Source organism: Castor canadensis, chromosome 8 (genome assembly GCF_047511655.1).
Source record: "Castor canadensis chromosome 8, mCasCan1.hap1v2, whole genome shotgun sequence".
NCBI classification, from domain to species: Eukaryota; Metazoa; Chordata; class Mammalia; order Rodentia; family Castoridae; genus Castor; species Castor canadensis.
In genome coordinates, this window is record NC_133393.1 from 31206312 (window position 1) to 31227125 (window position 20814).

General features: G+C 39.2%; 1 protein-coding gene across 3 annotated transcripts in view; it reads left to right on the plus strand.

Annotated features, from left to right (window-relative positions):
- The first annotated feature begins 368 nt into the window (after positions 1-368).
- The window catches only part of Kiaa0319 (KIAA0319 ortholog), a 100734-nt gene continuing 80288 nt past the window's right edge, over positions 369-20814 (plus strand). For 2 of the 3 annotated variants that reach the window (XM_074082772.1, XM_074082774.1), the window contains exon 1: positions 369-561. The gene's annotated coding sequence lies outside the window, so the exon portion shown is untranslated. Of the gene's footprint in view, positions 562-649; positions 1239-20814 lie in introns of those variants that run through there. The other variant, XM_074082773.1, reaches the window with a different exon arrangement.

Genomic DNA, 20814 nt, shown 5'->3' on the forward strand with positions numbered 1-20814 from the left:
CCTCCACTACTGATCTATCGATAGGGACTTCTTGGTCAACGTTCATTTTACACATACTGACTTCGGTTTGATGAACACACTCTCAAAGGGTCTTAGTATCCCACACTCTTGAGCCACCCTGGCCCTGGCATTTATTTTGGAAGGAGCTTTCAAGTCTCCAGTCCTTTTAGAACCATACTGTTAGGGAAGATGATGGTGAAGGAAAGGAGGAGGGAGGTGAAGGCCGCTGTCCTCAAATCTTGATCTTCGCAGGTTGGGAGTTGGTCGCCTGCCAGTCTTTGGAGCGCTACGGGAGAGGCTGGGTAGGGTGGCTGCGGGCGCCGTCCATCCCTGAGGGCGTGTGTGCGCCTGCGCGCGCGCGTCGCCGTGGTAACCGCGGAAAGGCGCTGAATCACTGGCGCGCGCTTTCCCAGCGCCAGCAGAAGCTGCGGCTGCGGACTGGCGGGCGGGGGTCCCTCCGGGTGCATCCCGGCTGGGCCGGTGCTGCCTCCAGTGGGCCTGGGTGGCCCCGCGCAGAGCGGGATGCTGGAGCTGTGGACGCGATCGTTGTGTCTGCTGGAGGTAAGAGCGCACCAGGAACCTCAGCTTCTCTCGGGTTTGGTCCAGAGTCGCTCTTCTGGCGCTGTGTCCCGCGGAAGAGAAATCTTAGGGTTTTGCTCCGTGGGGGAGGTATCTCTGACAAGGGTGTGAACGTGCGTGTCAGGCCGGGCGGTGACGACGAGGAGCAGGTGGGACTGCGAATGATGCTCCCGGCCAGAGATAGCTAGCTTCAGTGTCGCCGGGTGCAGCATCCCACTTCCCAGTCCGGCTGGCCAGTGCCAGGAAGCGAGGGCAGCAAGTAGGCAGGTTGTGCCAAAGCAAAATAGAATGAGGACGCCCTGACTTGTCGCGGTTCTTCTGGACTTCTAGGAAAAGGTGTTTCTGGGTTGCTACATTGACTGATGGTTTCTTAGTAGGGTGGAGTCGGGAAAATTTGGATGTCTTTTCCCAGTCTCAGGAATTGCATTTCTTACATCTGAAGAATCCTTTTAATTAAACTTCGCCTAGTAGTAGTACCAGATTTTTGCTATCATTTGCTAACTGCGTTTCGTCTGTGTGCCCCTCCTGCTTTCGGAATTCCCTCCAAGGAATATCATACTGAAATTATGAGAGTCATCATTCTTCAGATCATTTGTTCTCTTATTTATATGAAGCAAGAGGAAGGAATACGACTACATTCGTGTACATTTTTATTGCTGGTTAGTTTCTCTAAACATTTTTGTTAAATGATGGTATATTTTCTAGTGCTTGACTAGAAAAGTTGAATTGTGTTTTTTGATATATAGGAAAAGAAATTGTAGACAACCTCTCCAAAAAAAAAAAAAAAGAATTTTTAAGTGAATGTGATTATTTCTTTAATCTTGAAATGCATGCTCACTGTTTAAATGCTTCAATTTATTTTTGTAAAAGAAGACTGTATCATGGAGATTATTGAAGTTATGCTAAATGTAAATTTTTATTTTGCACTTAAGTGATCTTACCTTATTTTGATGCAAATGAGGGAAAGTGGAGATGTCAATTCAGTTATAGAGTTAAGGGTTATAGAGAAAGTTGTTTCCTGTAATTTGAAAAAGAGAAATATAAACATATATTGGCACTCTTTAGATCTGTAGGTGATGGAAAGGCTCACTGTAAGCAGGGACTTTAATTTCCTTGTAGAATAATGAAAATAACTCAACTAATATCTTTTTGAATTAAAAATAGTTGAAAGAGCATCAGTAAGTTAATTCAGATAAAAGGATGGGTTTATGGTTAAATTTTTCTTTTGACTTAGTCCCCAGCCAAGCAGAAAATCATTCTCTTTAAGTAAACATGTAGAAACTGGAATGCCCTTTTCTGGGGAAGAGTGATGCAGATTGCCAGGTAAGAGAGATGGCACAGGTGGGTTTGGTGGGGTTCTGCCACTTACTGGCTGCATCACATTTGGGAAATTCCATAAGCTCTCTAAACCTCACTTTCCTCATTTGCAAAATAGAGAGAACAATAAGATCTATGTAGTAGACTCCTTATAAGAATTGTGTAAGATAGAACTCCAGGACATGCATCTATAGTTCCAGCTACTCAGGAGGCTGAGACAGGAGGATCTCCTGAGCCTAGGGGTTAAAGGCCAGTCTGGGGAACAGAGTGCAAACCCATCTCAAAAAATTCCCAAAAAGCAAAAATCAACAAACAACAATCCCACCTGGCACTAGTGGGACCCCATCTCCAAATAACCAGAGCAAAATAGACTGGAAGTGTGGCTTAAGCAGTGGAATTCAAAGCCTTAAGTTCAAATCCCAGTCCCACACACACACACACACACACACACACACACACACAAAAGAAACAAGGATAAATATAAACATAAGAGATGACATATGCAATAAGACAAATATGAGATAAATATCAGCTCTTGTATCCTGATATGTAGTCATACAGAACCATTTCAATGATAGTTATTATTTTTTGAGATAAGTTTTCTTTTTTTCTTTCAGTACTGGGGATTGAATCCAGGGCTTTATACATGCTAGGCAAATACTATACCACTGAACTACATCCCCAGTCCTGCTTTTTAAATTTTATTTTATTTTAAGACAGGGTCACAGGAAGTTACCCAGGCTGGCCTTGGACTTACGATCCTCCTGTATCAGTCTCTTAAGTAGCTAAATTACAGATGTGCACCACCATGTCCACCTTTTAGAAATTATTTCTGTGAATCCAGTAATGAGAAATTATTTTCTCCTTTATTTCTATTAAACAGTTATTTCAGAGAAGCTGAAATAACATCTTTTTTTTTTTGCATTATTTTGCAGTCTTTTAACAGCAGATGTTTGTGATTCAGAGGAAAGCTTCTTAAAGCCATTAAGAAGCTATACCATAGGTATAGCTATGGTATTGGACTTTTAGGTCTGTTCCCCTCTCAGATAATATTGGAGAGTTATTTTGGCTGTTGCAAAGTTTCAGTATTTCTAACTCTCTAGTAATTCTTTTCATTAAATTAAAGCAAGGGATTCTAGTAAATATCTTTTAATTTAAGTAATGTAACTAGAATAAGAGGATAACTCAGACCTCAAAATGAATTTTCAAAGTTGGAGTCATACCACATTAGAAAGTGCCAAAATAATTAGTACCTATGGTAAATTAACGCCATTGTTGTCATCCACACACGTTAAGCATTACAGTTTGTAGAATGTTTCTTCATGAGGCAGTATGGACTCCTGCTTCCTAAGAAAATGGGACCCTATTATTTAGGTTTGTGATTGTATTAGCATACATTACCACTTTTTCATCAATAAGATGACCTATAGGATGGTAGCTGTACTATCCTGTCAACACCACACAGTTACCTTCAAAATTTCCCCAAAATGACTTCTTAAGACATCTTATCTTTAATAAAACTATACTTTAACCATCTTTCTTGGCATATTTGTGCTTATCAGCAAGCTGAAATATTTTGTTAATTTCGACCTCCTTTTCTTAAATCTACTACAGATTCAAGGTTCTAGGTGTGATATGCCAGGGCTTTACTGTAGTGTGGGAAACAAACTCTTCCATGTTTGGAGTGAGCTTGTTATTGCTCCTTTCTTATTACCAAGCCTAACCGGTGCTAACTGGGCAGTGATGGGAGATTCTGAAAGGACAACGATAGACAGACAGAAAGTGGTGGCCAGGTGTGTTGGGCGCTTGGGTGGAGATGTGCAACAGTCTAATTGCTTCTGTTCTCTATTATTCTCTTCATTTCATCTGCTTCTTTTCTCTGTCTTTATTCTTTAAGGCCTTACTCCTTTATAATTCTTTAAAACCTTGCTTCACTATTCTTTAAAACCTCTTTTCTTAGACTCCCTCGGTCCCATGTTTTCATTTAGCTTTTTTTTTTTTTTAGCATAACCTCTCTTAAAGTCTTTGCTCCCATACTTGTACTGTCCCATGTTTTCTCTTTAGCTTTCTTAAAATCTTGGCCCTCAGACTTGCTAGCAATTCCCCTTTAGCAATTCTCCTTCAGCAATTCTTTTCCCTTTAGCAATCCTCCCTTCAGCAATTTCCCTTCAGCCATTCGTTTTCCCCCTTCATCAATCTCCCTCCATCAGTCCTCCCTTCCAAAAGCTTTCCACATCCAAAAAGCCAAAAACCAAAAGCCCAAAGCCTTCCCCATCAAAAAGCCAAAAGCAAAAGCCTGGCATCCTCCTTCAGCAAGTCTTTTATACCCAGTGGTAAAAAGGAGGTGGAGCAGTAGTTCTGGGGGAGGGGCATGACATTGTAACAATAGAAACCTGCATTCCTGCTTCTCTGAACTTAAACAACCTAGGAACAGCAGCTGAGCTGCATTTCCCTTTTCTATGGCTGGGGCTGTGCCAATCTCAGCCTGCAGAAACATCTTAGGAAAAGCAGCTGCTCTGCATCTTATTCTCACCTTATTCTGTGGCTGGGACTGTGCTGAACTCAGCCTACAGAACATTGGGTATAGCTGTGCTAATGTCCAGTTCTCATAGGCTTCTCACAATCTGCTATTCACACATGTTTATGAGTTGTATACTACTAACTAATAATCTTCCCCCACGCTGCCTTTTACTGGGATTTCCTATCCACTGCTACAAGTGTACTTTCTAAATGTGGAGCAACTCTGATCTCATTTTACTAGACTTCTACCCATTTTTACCCAGAGACCATTTTCACTTTCAGGAAACAAGTTCCTCATTTGGCTCACATATGCTGTTCTTCATTCTCCTTCTAGGGATACCTCTTTATAGCAGCTTTATGCACACATCCACTCCCCTGCTTAAAAATCTTGAATGTTCTGTCCATCAGTGGATGAATGGATGAACAAAATGTGGCCCATGTATACAGCAGAATATTATTCAGCTTTAAAAAGGAATGAAAATTTGACACATACTATCACATGGATGAAAACTGAAGATGTGCTAAATGAAATGAAGCCAGACACAAAAGGACAATTTTGTACAATTTCACTTAGATGAGACATTTGGAATAGTCAAATTCATAGATACAGAAAGTAGAATAGTGGTTGCCAGCAAATGGGGGGAGGGAGGAATGTTTAATGGGTATAGAGTTTCAGTTTAGAATCATGAAAAGGGTCTTAAGGGTAGAGATGATGGTTATCATTGAATTGTACATTTAAAGATAGTTAAAATGGCATATTTTATTTTATGAATATTTTACCACAATAAAAACTTTAAAAAAAGTCTCCATACCACCTATTTTTTTCTTCCTTCTTCTTTGTTTTTCTCTTTCTTTCTTTCTTTCTTTCTCTCTCTCTCTCTTTCTTTCATTTCTCCACTCTACCTACTAAATGAAGCACAGATTTCTTTCTTTCTTCCTTTTTTTCTGGCAGTACTGGGGTTTGAACTTGGGGCCTCATGCTTGCTAGGAAGGTGCTCTATCGTTTGAGCTACTCCACCATCCCCAGATTCCTTAAAATAACCTGTACAGTTCTTTACTGTTTCTTCTTGGTCTACTTTTTCATCCTCTTTTATCATTACCCACACGTATTTTACATTCCAACTATAGAAAACCACTCAAAATATGTGGCCCTTCCACGATTCCATGCCTTTAAATGCAATTAGTCCTGAGCATAAGCACCACATCTGGAGGCTTCCCTGATGCCTCAGATCCTGTTTCCTTAAGGCTGTCTTGCACTTTGGGCATGCCTCTGTTAATATCACTTATTCTGTCATGGTATAAGTTTCTGTACAGCAGGGACCATGTTTTATTTTAACATAAATATTTACTTGAAACAATCTAAAGTTAATACATTTTTATATTTTTTATCAAAGTTATGTAAGACCTTAGTATACTTTAATTTCAATTTCCCCTCTGTCATCTTTCACTTTATTTTCAGCATTTTAATTTGAATATTTTTACAGTTTACCAGTAGGTTAGCCAATTTTTAAGCTTAACCATGTTTCTTCCATCCCTCTCTGTTTAGCTTTCCTTTAGTAATAATTCTTTTAACCACTAGGCAGCTATTCTAATCTTCAGTTTCCAGTAGCAGGCAGTGCTTTCTAGTGTTACAGCTCTTGGTAGGCCTCAAGTGTTGGGACCTCAGCCCCTACATTGTCTAGTGTTACAGCTCTTGGGCCTAGGGTGTCAGGACCCTTTGACCTCAACAGCAGTATTACAACTCTCAGGCCTAGGAGGTTGGAGACCCTCAGCCCTTAAGGGAAGCTCCCCAGATCTTTTCCAATTACTGGGGCCCACATTTTCTCATCTGTCTCTTCTGCTCCCTGTCAGTTCTGTCCCCAGCTACTCTTTGGAACTCTTTAGCGGCTACTGATGCCACTGCTGCTACCACTGCCACTGCCAAGGTAGAAACTACTGCCTTTGCCACTGCTTCTACTCAGCTGTCACTTCTATTTTCATGTTACTAGCTCAACCCATCTACTAATGATAAAGATCAAAAGTAGATAAGAAAAGACCACTTGAGAGAAGCCTTATAAATGGGCCTGATGTTGCAACACCAGGAGGCAGCACAGGAGAGTGTCTCCTGACTAACTTGAAAAGTGAGCTGAACAGCCTGCTTATATAGCCTTCAGGGGTATATGGCAAGGGTGTTTGCACCAATTATGGCACTGCCTTTCATGCAAATGAAGGATTTAGCTTGCACCAATAACAGTCTTCCTGCTGGGCCAATAGGAGAGGTGCTCTGGCCTGGATGAAGATGGTTACAGGGTCATCTAGAATTCACTGAGGCTTATGGGGGCAAAAACTCCTGTGCAAGCTGTTTGAAACAATCATGGCTGCAATAATGTCTTCTGGAGCCAAAGTTGTACTTTGACAGCGAGCAGCTGTAGTTGCCATGTGGCTTCCTCAGGGAGTATTCAAAGCAGCCCAGCTAAGCTGCCAGAGAGGGCCTGCTTAGCTGACAGTCATAAAGAAGAGAACTGTCAAATGTCTGGGTCTTGACAGTTTTAATCATCTAGAAAAAGTATTAGAAGGATGTTTATAACATAGGTCTTAATAAAAGCTCAACACAGAGCTGAAAATTGTAATGACATTTGATAAAACTTAAATAGTATTTAACAATGCTTGATAGTGTTTACTCCTGTCTCAGGGAGAGGTGGGTCCCTTTGATTTCTCTCAATCTTGTAGCTGATCTCTTCTCTTTGCATTTGCCTCTTCCCAATTCTTTTTATTCCATCAGGAGGTACATACAGGACCATTTGTTACTTTATGACTCCTTTCTTTTGTATTTTCTAACTTTTAATTTCTTTCAGTTGAATTTGGGTTTCCTCAGATACAGCTTCCATTTTAGTTCATTTTAAACTTCAGTAGCTTACAGTCTGCTTGTATTCCTTTTTGTTTTTGGCTAGGCAGGCTCTCTACTGCTTTCACCATATCCCAGCCCCTCCTTTTTTTGTTTATATATTTTTAGATAGAGCCTCACATTTTTGCCCAGAAAAGCCTGGACCATAATTCTCCTACTTATGCCTCTTGTATAGTTGAGATCATAGGTGTATGCCACCATGCCTAGTTTTTTGTTTTTTTTTTTTTTGAGATGGGGTCTCACTAACTTTTTTCTCAGACTGACTTCAAACTGCAATCCTCCTAATCTCTGCCTCGAGCCACTGTACCAGGCCCTTTAAAAAAAAAAAAAACTAACCATTTTCTTATGGTGAGCACATTCAAAATCTTCTCTTCTTGCTGTTTTGAGATATACAATGCATTACTACTAACTATGTCCATCCTATTATATCATAGAATACCAGAAGGCATTCCTCCCTATCTATCCGTGACATTGTACCCACTGGCCAAACCCCTTCTCCCTTACTCTCACCTCTATTCTCCCAGCCTCTGGTAACCATAATTCTACTCTTTGTTTGTATGAGGTTACCTTATAAGATTTCACATATGAGTGAACTCACGCACTGTTCATTTTTGTGCCTAGCTAATTTCATTTAATACGATGTCCTCCAAGTTCTGTTCATGTTGTTGCAAATGATAAGATTGCAACATTTCTTTTTCTGTGTGTGTGGTACTCTGGTTTGAACTCGAGGCACTCCACCAGCCCTTTTTTGTGATGGATTTTTTTTTTTCAGGATAAGGTCTCTTGAACTATTTTCCTCAGCTGGCTTTACACCGCAATCCTCCTGATCTCTGTCTCTGGAGTAGCTAGGATTGCAGGTGTGAGCCACTGGTGCCTGGCTCAACATTTCTCATTGCTACATAGCATTCCATTTTGTATTTCTACCACATTTTATTTATCTTTTTTGTCTACGGATAGACATTCAGGTTGATTCTAGGCCCTGGCTTCAATAGCTTTATTTTTAATTACACAATTTCTATTTTTAATCTTTCTTCTTAGTTTGTCTAGTTAAGGGTTTGTCTGTTTTGTTTGTTTCTTTATTTGTAATCTTCAACTGTTAGTTTTGCTACTTTTATGTAGTTTTCCTTTTATTTTATCATTTTTATATTTACTTACATGTGTATACATTATTTGTGCCACCTCCTCCTCCCTCCCCATTCCTCCCCCACCTTTTAGTTTCTTCAAATTCTTTTTCTAGTTCTTGGAGATGTAGTTAGGTTTTTTGTGTGTGGCGGGGGAAGAGGCAGGGCCTCGTGCTTGCCATTGCTTGAGATGGGGTCTCTTAAGAACTTTTTTGCCTGGGCTGGCCTTAAACTAATATCCTCCTTGTCTTTACTTCCTGAATAGCTAGGATTATAGGCATGAGCCAGTGTGCCCAGCCTAGGTTGTATATTTGAGATTTTTATTTATACAACTTCTGATTTAGATTTCTTAAAGTATGCCCCTTAGAAAAAAACACCTTACTGTTTTCCTTTTCTTTTTAATATTTTGAGACAGCGTCTTGGTTATGTCTCAAACTCTTGGGCACAAGTGATCCTCCTGCCTCAGCCTCCTAAGTAGCTGGGGCCATTGCACCTGGCTCTGTCTTGCTTTATTATTTTTTTGCATGTAAAATATGTTCATTGTTCTTTAAAAGGGTTCAGGGTTTTGTTTTAAATCAGGCTGCACATCTTTCATCAGTTTGACATCTCTCACCATGTCACACTGGCTTCTACTTGCAATACTTCATTAAATCCAAGAGAAAAATGCTTTTAATTTTGAGAATAAAATCCAGTTCTGAGAACAATTAACATTAGTCTGTAATTTAAAACAAAATGAGGGCTACTGTTTCGTGTTGCTTTCTATATCCTTCTCCTCCCATAGAGCAGGAATGTAATTCTCCTGACTTAGGCACTGATACTGTTGGACACTATGTGCACGCACGGGTGTGCACCAACAAAGTGTGCAGCATGTCAAACGGAAAAGTCTCTGATGCTATTGATCAGAAACCTTGGAGTCAACAGTCTGTCAAAACTTAGAGTCTATGTTAAAGGAATTATCTCGCTATTTTATTATGATTTTTATCTCCTATGCCCAGTTTAGTTATTTTGTACTATCTCTTAGGTTTTCCTTTAGTTCCAGTTCTTGCTCCTGTGTGTCCCATCTGTCACCTGTCCTATGTATTCATTTACTCCCTAGTGTGCCTCACATCTTATGGTGACTCACAGTCAGTGGGAGTTATTTTTCTGTTGTGTTCACTGTGCTCCGTGTGGGCAAGTGAACCTCTAGACAGGTTTCACAATATTTCTGCCTAACCTTGGCAGTCTTTCCTGTTTTTTAAATTAGTTTTTCAAGCTGGTCTCTGAAATTATGCAGGTAAACTAAATTTTTTTATTAGGGTATATTCGTTGTACAGTGGGGGTTCATTGTGACAATTCCAAATAAGATTGTATTGTACATTGGTCAGATCACCCCCATCATCTCTTCCCCTTAACCCCCTCTCCACCTAACTTAAAGCAAGTGCAAGCCAGGCACCAGTGGCTCATGCCTGTAATCCTAGCTACTCAGGAGGATCACGGTTCAAAGTCAGCCTGAGCAAATAGTTCAAGAGACCCTATTTGAAAAAACCTATCACACGCACAAAAAAAAGGGCTGGTGGAGTGGCTGAAGGTGTAGGCCTTAGGTTCAAGGCCCAGTACCACAAAAAAAAAAAAGCAGTTGAAAGAGATTTCTTTGTTTCATTTCATATAAGTATATGAATTTCATCAACTACATACTGTCACCTTAATCTCCTTCATTCACCCTTCCCCCTCCTACAAGCACCCCCCTCCACACACACTGTTCTATTTTACATTCCTGTCTTTCATTATTAATATCTAATTTGATGTTCACAGGGATTTCTCAGTGTTTCCCCACTGTAGCTATACTTTACTTTGGTCTGTTCAACCTCTTCCGTTGCTCTCCCTTTTACCCCCTAGACCCCCCATTTTTCAGCAGCTTTCAATATACATCCTTATGTCCTCTGCCTTCACAGATGTTATATTTTACAATATAACATCAACAATATACAATATTGTTGATGCGTTATCACACCATTTTTTCTTCCCTCCTTCCCTGAGTTCCATAGAGTAGTTTCACAAATATGTTCTAAATTTGAGTTTGTATATGAACATGCTTGTTTTTGTGTATGTGTTAGGTAAACTAAATTTGTTTTCTTTGCCTACATAATATGAGGACCTGGGGTCCTGCTTTCCCTGCGTGAAAAAAAAAATTGAACCAAGAATCTGCATAAAAGGCAAGGATCCCTCCTCCTTCCCCACGTGATAGGCAGAAAACTTCTCTGGTATGGTTCAAGGATCACACCTTCATCCATTGAGCTCAGTCACAACTCTCTTGCCCCTGTGGCCTGAGGCCATATATCCTGTTCCAAAGCGATCATTGAAAGTCCAGTTCTGTCTCCTAGGACCTACATTAGGGCCCCAACCCCTGTAGGCAACCCATAATACCAGCTCATGATTTTTTCATTTGCTGCGATTTTTAAAACATTTACAACATCTAGAGATTCCCTTTCTTTTGAACTTAACTATGTATTAAGAATGTCTTTTGGTTACATATATGTATGCCCCATTTAGCATGAAAATTAAAGTTATAAATTCCTATTTTGCTGAGTTGTTAAAGCAAAGTCCTTATAATGAGGCATACCTTGGCAATCCCTCTTCCATTTGTTTTCAATCTTGCATTGATTTTGCTCTGGTTTTCCTAGCGCCTATTAATATGATTCATTATCCCTTCTAAGCTGTAGTGATATTTGTGAAGCTTTTGATAATATTTCACAATGTCAGTCATGCCTACCCACTTGCCTTCTGTATTAGGTTGATGTTTCTGTGGAACAAATTACTACAAATTTTATGACTTAAAACAATACCTGTTTATTAGCATTTACTAAGGTCTCACTAGACTCAAATCAAGTTGCTGTTTAAGTGTGTTCTCATCTACAGGTTCTGGGAAAGAATCTGCATCCAAGCTTATTCTGGGTGTTGGTGGAATTCATTTCCTACAGTTGTAGAAATCATGTCTGTGTTTCTGGCTGGTTGTTAGCTAGGGCTACTCTCAGTTCCTATAGGCTATTCTCAGGTTCTTTTCACATGGTCCCCTCCATTTTCAAAGCCAGGATTAGAACACAGTCACCCCTCAGTATCCCTAAGCGATTGGTTCCTAGACCCCACTTTGAATAACAAAATCTCCAAATGCTCAAGTCTCATATAAAAGGGTGTAGTTTTCACTGTGCACATCCTCCCATGCACCTTAAACCATCTCTTAAGTTATTTATAATACCTAATACCATGTAAAGGCTATGTAAATAGTTATTATACTGTATTCTTTGGGAGTAATGACAAAAAAGTTTGTATATGTTCAGTACAGACATATTTTTTTTTCAGTATTGAACTCAGGGTCTACATCTTGAGCCATTCTACCAGCCCTTTTTTTTTTTTTTTTTGAGATACGGTCCCTCAAACTGTTAGCCCAGGATGGCTTCGAACATTCTCCTGATCTCTGCCTCCTAAGTAGCTAGGATTACAGGCGTGAGACAACACCACCCAGCCCAGACACAATGTTTTCCCCAAAGATTTTCTATTCCATGGTTAGTGTGGAACCCCAGGATATAGAAGGTTCTTTCATGTCAATTATCTTCTCTCTGACTTCCCCTAGATCAGTTGGGAAATGTGTCTGCATTTAAAGAGCCCACATGATAGGTCAGAGCTACTTAGATAATTTCCCTGCCTTAAATCCAACTGATTAGCAACTTCAATTTTATCTACAAAATTCCTTTTGCCATGTACCAAATATAATCATGGGAGTAATGTAGAAGGTAAACAAGTGTATCTCTGAATTTTGCCTATAATACCTGCTGATATTTATCATTTCCTTGGTCATTTTCCCATGACAGCATCCTATATCTTAGTGTTTGTCTGATGCTGTTCCTTCAGTTTTGATAGATCTGGCAATACTACTTGTACAACTTTAGTCATCCTTCGTGGGTCTAACTCTTCTCTAGTACATAGAATGCTTGACAGAAAAAAGAGTTTACAGCAAATTAAACAAGACATGTTGTAGAACTCACTTGACTCAGGGGAGTGTGTAGCTAGGTGTGTGTGTATTTCAGCCTGTGTGGCCATGTGTTTGCTGGAAGGAGGTCCATGTGTTAGTCTTCCGGGCCAGCAGAAGTCCCAGTCCAACTTGCCTTGTTCATTTTTGTATTCCTACCATTTAGTATTGAGTTTATTTATAACCACTATTTTGTTTTGTTTTTAAGTTGTCATTATTTATCTTTTTATTTTTATTTTTTTGGCATCACTGGGGTTTGAACTCAGAGCCTCACACTTGCTAGGCAGGCACTCTACCATTTGAGCTGTTCTAACAGCCATAACCACTGTTAAATAATTGATTTTTTAGAGAACCATACTTTCATTCTTTGGAAATTGACTTTTTTTGTTTATCTTGCCTTTGATATATATATTTCCTCAATACATCCAAATTAATCTATCCCTGCATTTGAAACTAATATTGTATTTCTCTTCTTCATTTTTTTAGGATTAACATTCATTATTTTGCTTGTTTTTTGAATATCAAAGTAAATTGCTTCCTAATTTGCAATATGTACTTGTCACAATAGCATTTAATTAAATAGCAATTACTATTGTAGTGTTTTGCTACTACTAGTTTGAAAAGTAAGCCCTAATAAAAGGTCATTTTAGATTTTTATTATTTAAAACATTTTTTATTTACTTATTTTTGTGCTAGAGATAAAACTCAGAACCCTGAGCATTCAAGGCAAGTGCTCAACCACCAGGCTACATCCCCAGCCTTTATTTGTTTATATTTAAGATGATTTTTGTCTTTCTCTGAATGAATCTTTCATTGCATTTTTAATTCCCAAATATTCTTTGATATTTTTGCCAGTTTATTTTTTTAATGAATTTTATTACTTATTTTAAAGCATTATGTTGAGTTTTAATTTATTCTATGTTTTTCTGTTGACCTAACATACCGTTTTCTTTAATATTAATTGTCCCTCCAGGTTACACAAGGTTTCACTTTCCATTTATTCACATCTTCTATTACCTATCCTAGTATAGTTTTGTGTGTGTGTGTGTGTGTGTGTGTGTGTGTGTGGTACTGGGGTTTGAACTCAAGGCCTTGTACTTACTAGGCAGGCACTCTGCCACTTGAGCCAGCCCTCCTAGGATATAATTTTATATTTAAAGAGAGACTCTGTGTCACACCTTAAGCCATCTTGCATACTTTTGGCCTTGTCCAGCAATGTGATCTCTTTCAGTGTACACTTTGTACTTATGCATTTGTCATCTGTGTTCAGAAATGCTGTTGCTTCTGAGAACTGTGCTAATCCTTCCTTAGCCTAGTTTTCTTCTTTCCTTCCTTCTTTCCTTTCCCTCCCTCCTTCCCTTCCTTCCTTCCTTCCTTCCCTCCCTTCCTCCCTTCTTTTTTCCTTCCTTTCTTTTTAGTGGGACTAGAATCTGAACTCAGGGCTTCATACTTGCAAAGCAGGTACTCTGCCACATGAGCCACACCTCCAGTCCACATATTTTTGGAGATGAAGTCTTATGACCTGTTTTCCAGCCTGACCTCAAACCTTGATCCTCCAGACTGCAGCCTCCCAAGTAGCTAAGATTATAGTCCTGAGTCACCAGCACCCGGCTCTGATGTTTCTTTTATTAGTTGGATGGGTTTAATGATGAGGAACCCTCTGTGGAATCATTCTCCCCAACACCTCCTCTAGAATCTGATGCTTAGAGAGAGAGAAGGAGGATTTGGAAACTTTTCTCAGCCTGAATTTTCTCCTGGTATCTCCCTGGCCTCTCTTTGGAGCTCACAGAATCTGCTTACTCATCATTCTGCACAAATGTCCTTCTTGTGTTAAAAACCAGTCCTGGATCATGTTTCCCTTAATTCTGCTTGATCTGATAGGGAGTTATTTTAAACTGTAATTGTAAAGCATTATTTCTGTTGCTAGTAAATTCTTCAGTAATTCTGTGTTGATTGGCACAGGTTTGGTGGAAATTTGCTTCATCAGTTTTCCATGAAAAAAGTTAGAGCACAGATGAATGGTGCTAAAATATTGCCAAATTTTATATTCACGGCTTGGCATCTAGCTACATGTGTTATCTAGATTTCCTGGGAGTTTGCAGCTGAAGAGCTCCTCACCCAACAATAGGTGAAGAGTTCTAACTACTCCGGTAGTTCAGGAAATAAAATCAAGAATTAATCATTGGTAAAAGCGAGAGCACACAAGGGAGGGGTGAGGATAGGTAAGACACCTAAAAAATTAGCTAGCATTTGTTGCCCTTAACGCAGAGAAACTAAAGCAGATACCTTAAAAGCAACTGAGGCCAATAGGAAAAGGGGACCAGGAACTAGAGAAAAGGTTAGATCAAGAAGAATTAACCTAGAAGGTAACACACACGCACAGGAAATCAATGTGAGTCAATGCCCTGTATAGCTATCCTTATCTCAACCAGCAAAAACCCTTGTTCCTTCCTATTATTGCTTATACTCTCTCTACAACAAAATTAGAGATAAGGGCAAAATAGTTTCTGCTGGGTATTGAGGGGGTGGGGGAAGGGAGGGGGCAGAGTGGGGAGTAAGGGAGGGGGTGGGGGCAGGGGGGAGAAATGACCCAAGCCTTGTATGCACATATGAATAATAAAACAATTAAAAAAAAAGAATTGATCATTGGGATTATATCAGATTAAAAAGCTGCTGCACAGCAAAGAGAACAGTCATGAGAGTGAAGAGAGGACCTACAGAATGGGAGAAAATCTTCCCCTTTTGTACATCTGACAGAGGATTAATATCCAAAATATATAAAGGGAAAGTCACTCAGGCTGTGGTATTTTGTTAGGGCAAACAGAGCAGACTAATACAGTTGTCTATAGGAAGAGATGAAAATAGAAAAAAAAAAGCAAAAATTTGATTGTGGTTGGTCAGCATATCTTTTATTTAGGATGAAAACTGAAGAGGCCTCATCTTTGGGATACACTGCTGTATCCCACTTTTGTCCAGGTGACAAAAATGATTTTTTGACATATAAACTAGTTTTGCATATTTTTGTATGTGTGAATAGTGAACTCAAGAATCTTGACCCCCCCAGTTCCTATCATCCTTGGCAAAATATGTTGCTAGTCAGTTGCTAGCCTTTTCTTCAATGTTATATTATTGACCAAGAAAATACAGAGCACAATTTTAAGCTGAGTAGTCTGGCTGTGTTCTGGTTAACAGCAACTGGAATCCATCCACATGATTGTCATGTTAGTTCACAGGTACTTTTCAGTCAGGCTGGAGCTATATTTGGTTTGCTGTGGTTGAAGCAGGCAAGGAATTGCTACTGTGTGATTTGCACCCCTGCTGCCAGCAAAATGTAGCACTCTCAAGATCAGAAGATATGATTTTATTTTAAGTTTCCCCCTTGCACATTAAAGCCTCCTAGCAGCAGATCCATTTGACTTGGTGAGAATTGTTGTTTTCCTTTTTTTTTTATAGTACTGTGGATAGAACCTGGGACCTCACACACATTAGGCAAGCCAAGAAATGTGGTTTATAGAGTATTTTGATGATAGACCAACCCTACCTCTCATGTGCATCCCATCTCTTAGTCAAGTTCCTCTCTATTTCCTTCTCCATTTTCACTCTCTCGGTGGTGCTGACCCATCTTGTGGCTTTGACTACCAGCTCTCCGATGATCCTCCCAGTTTTTATCTCCAGCTTCTCTCTCTTCTGAACTTGAGATATTTATCCTGGGGTCTGCTTAGCAGGTCTACTTAGATACCTCTTGCATCAGTCTCCATTTTGAATGGCAACAGCCCTGTTCTTCTGGTTGCTCAGAGTCATCCTTGCCTCACAACCAACCCATCAGCAGATCCCGTAGGTTCCATCTTCATAATAAATCAAGAATCTGACCTTTTTCTTGGGATCTTCAGCACTCCCACATTGGTACATGACAGCAAACTCTCCTGTGGATTTTTGCAGAACCTCTTAAACCTTTCTCTCTGCTTCTTCCCTTGCCTCCTACACTGTTTTCCACACAGAAGCTCAAGGGAGTTAGCCCTGAAACTCTCCCATCTCACAGTGAAAGTCAGAGGTCCAAGAGGTCCACCCTGTGGCTCCCATACCTTACCTTCTAGTGCTTTCTCCCCATGCTAACCTTCTTACTGTTCCTGGAACATTCCCTCCCCAAAGCCTCTACATCTCTTACTCCTCTGCCTGGAATGCCTATCTCTCAGCTGTCCACAGGATTCACTCCTTCATCTTGTCTAAGTCTTTGTGCAAATGTGACCTTCTAAGTTCATTAATTCTCTCTTCAGCAGTGTCTAACCTGCTATTTAACTGAACCATTGAGCTTTCAATAGCAAACATCATATCTGTTTATTTTTAGTTGTACTTGGTTATTTTTCAAATATGCCAGAATCTTTTTTGTTTGGTTTGGTTTGGTTTTTTGACACAGTCTCACTATGTAGCCTAGGCTGGCTTCAAACACAATCTTCCTACCTCAGCCTCCAAAGGTGTTGGGGTTACATATATGTGCTGGCATTCTCTCTCTCTGTAAAAATCTTGTACTTTACCTCTCTTATTTCTTTAACATTTAAGTGCCATATTTCATTTTTGTTTGCCAGAATTCTATTCTCTTCATCATCATCATTCCCTGTTGTTATTTTGAAATCTTTGGCACTAGTACTCCTGCCTTTCTCCATTGTGTCTATGTGTTTTGAAATTTTGAATTAATTTCTGGTTTATATGGGTTCTCTCCGAGATCAAAGAAGGGATTTATAATCCAGAAAGGATTTACAATTGCCTCTCTCAGGTACCTATGGCACTAACAACTCAGGACCACTTGAAGTTAATCTCTTCTCTCGTGGTTTATGGGGCCGAGCTAGTAATGAAAAGTTGAATCCAAACCTGTGAGAAGTAAATTTGTGGTGATTGCCAATTCTCAAGGGAGATTTTTTTTTTTCTCCATTCAGGATGTGTTTTTTTTTCACCCCCCCCATCTTCCCTTTCATGCACCTTTTTCTTTTTTGATAGATCTAGTTGGCTTTTATTTGTGATTTAGGTATCAGGGAAGTCTCTATTGTACAATTCTATAAAATAGAATGAGATTCCCCCCCCCCCCCGCACTGTCAAAGGCAGAGAAGGAAGTTTTGTGAAGTGGGTTCAAGGAAACAGAGTGAAAGAAAAAAAGCTTATTTAAAAATAACCATTGGTTACCTGTAAGAGTTAAAGCAGAATTGAATTTCTTTTTTTGATCCAGGTAGTCTAGAATCTCTTGTTTTTCTGCATTTTTGTTTGCTCTGGTCTGTTGGAGCCCAGTGTAGGAGCCCAAAGCAATTGCCTTCTGTAATTTTGCTAACAGAACGAGAGAGGCGATGGTAACATCACAGTTTTAATATTTCCAAAGAGGAAAGGAAAGTATAAGCATCTTTTTTGAGGAACTCTGTACTGCTTTCCATAGTGGTTGTACTAATTTATATTCCTGCCCAATGATGTAGAAGTGTTCCTTTCACTCACATCTTCCCCAGCATTTGTTCTTGTGTGTTTTATTGATGACAGCCATTCTGACTGGCGTGAGGTAGAATCTCAGTGTCATTTAATTTGCGTTTCTTTTATGGCCAGTGATGTTGGGCCTTTCTTCATGTATTTATTGGCCACTTGCATTTCTTCTTTGAGAATTGCCTGCTAAGCTATTCATGGACACTATAAAAAAGTTCTACCTCTTTAAGGTTCAGGCTCTATGGGACACTTTCCTTCCAATCCCCCACCTTGAGTTGGTCCAAGTCTCTGATTTCTGTCGTCTGAGCATCCATTAAGTTCACCAGCTTTCCACCTGCTTTCTAGCTCCCTCTTTGGTTTTTTTGGTTAGTTGTTTGCTTTATTTTTTGGCGGTACTGAGGTTTGAACCCAGGGCTTCGTGCTTGCTAGGCAGGCACTCTACTTGAGCCATGCCTCCAGCCCTTTTTTGTTTTAGGTTATTTTTCAGATGTGGGGGTCTCACTTTTTGGCTTTTTATCTGGGTCTACCCTCAGATTGTTATCCCTTCTACCTATAGCCTCCTGAGTAGCTGGAATTACAAGCATGTACTACCTCATTTAGTCTCTAGATCCCTCTTCATTTTGGGGCTTTGGGGAGTTCTTTCATTCTCTTGTGATTGTAGTTATATGTGTAAAAGTATATTTATTATATTTTCCTAAGTGATCTTAAGATTTTGTCCTGTTCTATCTAGTTTGCTAGGTACAGAAATCCAGATGTTTCCTGCACATAGATAATACTGTGTTTTCTGTCTATAATCTATTTTTCAGGTAATACTGTGTCAAGGACATTGTATCATGTCATTAAGTGTTCTGCTACTGGATCACTTAAATGACTTCATGGTAATACATAGTGAGGGTATACAATACTTAATCAGACCCTACCATTGGAGATATGGGGTTCCATCTAATTAGTGGGCATGTGTACAGTTACTAATGATGTTAAAGTTAACAAATGTAGAAGGTTGTCCTTTATTATAGCTTATATTTTCCCTATGTTTATGCATTAAAAGAATCTGCATTTAGTGAGATGGTGGTGATGTGGATGACATGTGGTGCTAGGGATTAAACCCAGGCCTTGTGTGTTGCATGCTAGGCAGGTGGCTACTGAGCCACAGCCCCAGCCTACAGAGTTTTTAAAATTTGTTTAAATATCTTTACTGGACCAATACTTTACCATCCCCCAATTTTTTTGGTGGCACTGGAATTTGAGCTCACTCAGGGCCTAGTGAACTTTACCATATGAGCAACACCCCAAGCCTTTTTCTGCTTTTAGTTATTTTTTAGATAGGCTCTCATGCTATTTGCCCAGGGCCGACCTACTTATGCCTCCTTCATTGCTGGGGTTACAGATATGAGCCACCATGCCTACCATGTTTGTTGAAATAGATAGGATCTTGCTGAAATTTTGCTCAGGCTGGCCTTGAACCATGATCTTCCCAATCTCTGCCTCCCAACTAACAGGGATTATAGGCATGCACCATCACACCCAGCCTAAGGTCCTTTTTAATTTAGCATCTTATTATTTTTTAAACTCAGCATTATTATTCTTCATAAATGATGGATGAGTTTAATTTACTGAGAAATATTTTGTAGTTTTGTCATATTTAGGAAAGAATAGTGATCCAGATACATAGAAAACTAGATAATCACCCAAATGAGAAATTTATTAACTACAAGATGACAAAAAATGTAAATAAGGTACAATATAAGCCTAATTGGAATTGTCACTATGAATCCCCCCTGTATAATGAAAAATGTATCCTAATAAAACATTTATTTGAAAAGATGACAAAAGACTTTAAGAGAAAGACATATATTGTACATGGTTCATTAGTAAAGAATATTTATTTACAATAAAGCAAGCCCTGTGGAAAGTAAGTTACTTTAAAAGTCTACATTGCATTGTGTGGGGGTTTTCAAAAAATCATCTGTCATACATAACCTTACAGAAAGAAATTATCAAATAAATTATTTATCTGTAAAACATCGTGGTAAATTAGACTTTTATGGTATTTGAGTACAATGAATTTTTAACAATACTCAAGGAGGATCATGCTGAATCTTTTACATTATTAATTGGGCTTTTAAAATATCCTTATTTTTTACACCAATCGTTTTTCTCAATCCTTGTATCTGAACAATATTTCAAAGGGGATAAAACAACATCAGACAAAGGATCTTTAATGTCTATGAAAAATGTCTTCTATGGAAGAGTCTGGAAAAATGAGTCACTTTGACGGTTATCTTCTTGGACTTTCAGACCTCCTAGACCTTCCGAGCTCTGCCTTGCTCGGAAGATGAAAGCTTCTCATACTTACAGGAGAAACTTATGTTTCCAGTTGTATTTTTTCTTGACTTAAGAAGGATCCTTCTAGGACACATTGACTACAGATGGAATAAAAAACAATGATGGATTCACAAGGGAGATGTAGAGAAGGGTTGACACATGTGTGTCTGTTTGCTTATGTGTGCACCTGTGTGTAGAATTAGGTGGCTAAGTCTTCATCTTTTTTAGTAAGAGGATTTTGAAATGGAAAACCCAAGAGATAATGATATAGACTCAGTATTTTAAAAGCTGGGAGCAAGCAACAGACAGAATTGCTGAAAGTATTGAAGGTAGTTGGTTACATTTTCAAAGTAGGTCTTGGTAATGACAGTGGGCACAAAACTCCTAGTTTATATTCCTATATGCCTTTAAAATATTAGCAGGCAACATCACATTATCTAGAGTAAAAAAATATGAACACATACTGTGTGAAGTCTCCCGCCTACCTTTGTCTCTTAGTTAACCAATTCCCCTTTTCCATTCATTCACTTCTTTTAGTTTATTTTATATTCTTCCATTATTTTTTCAAATGTAAGCAAATGGGATGTAACTAAAGAATATATATGTAT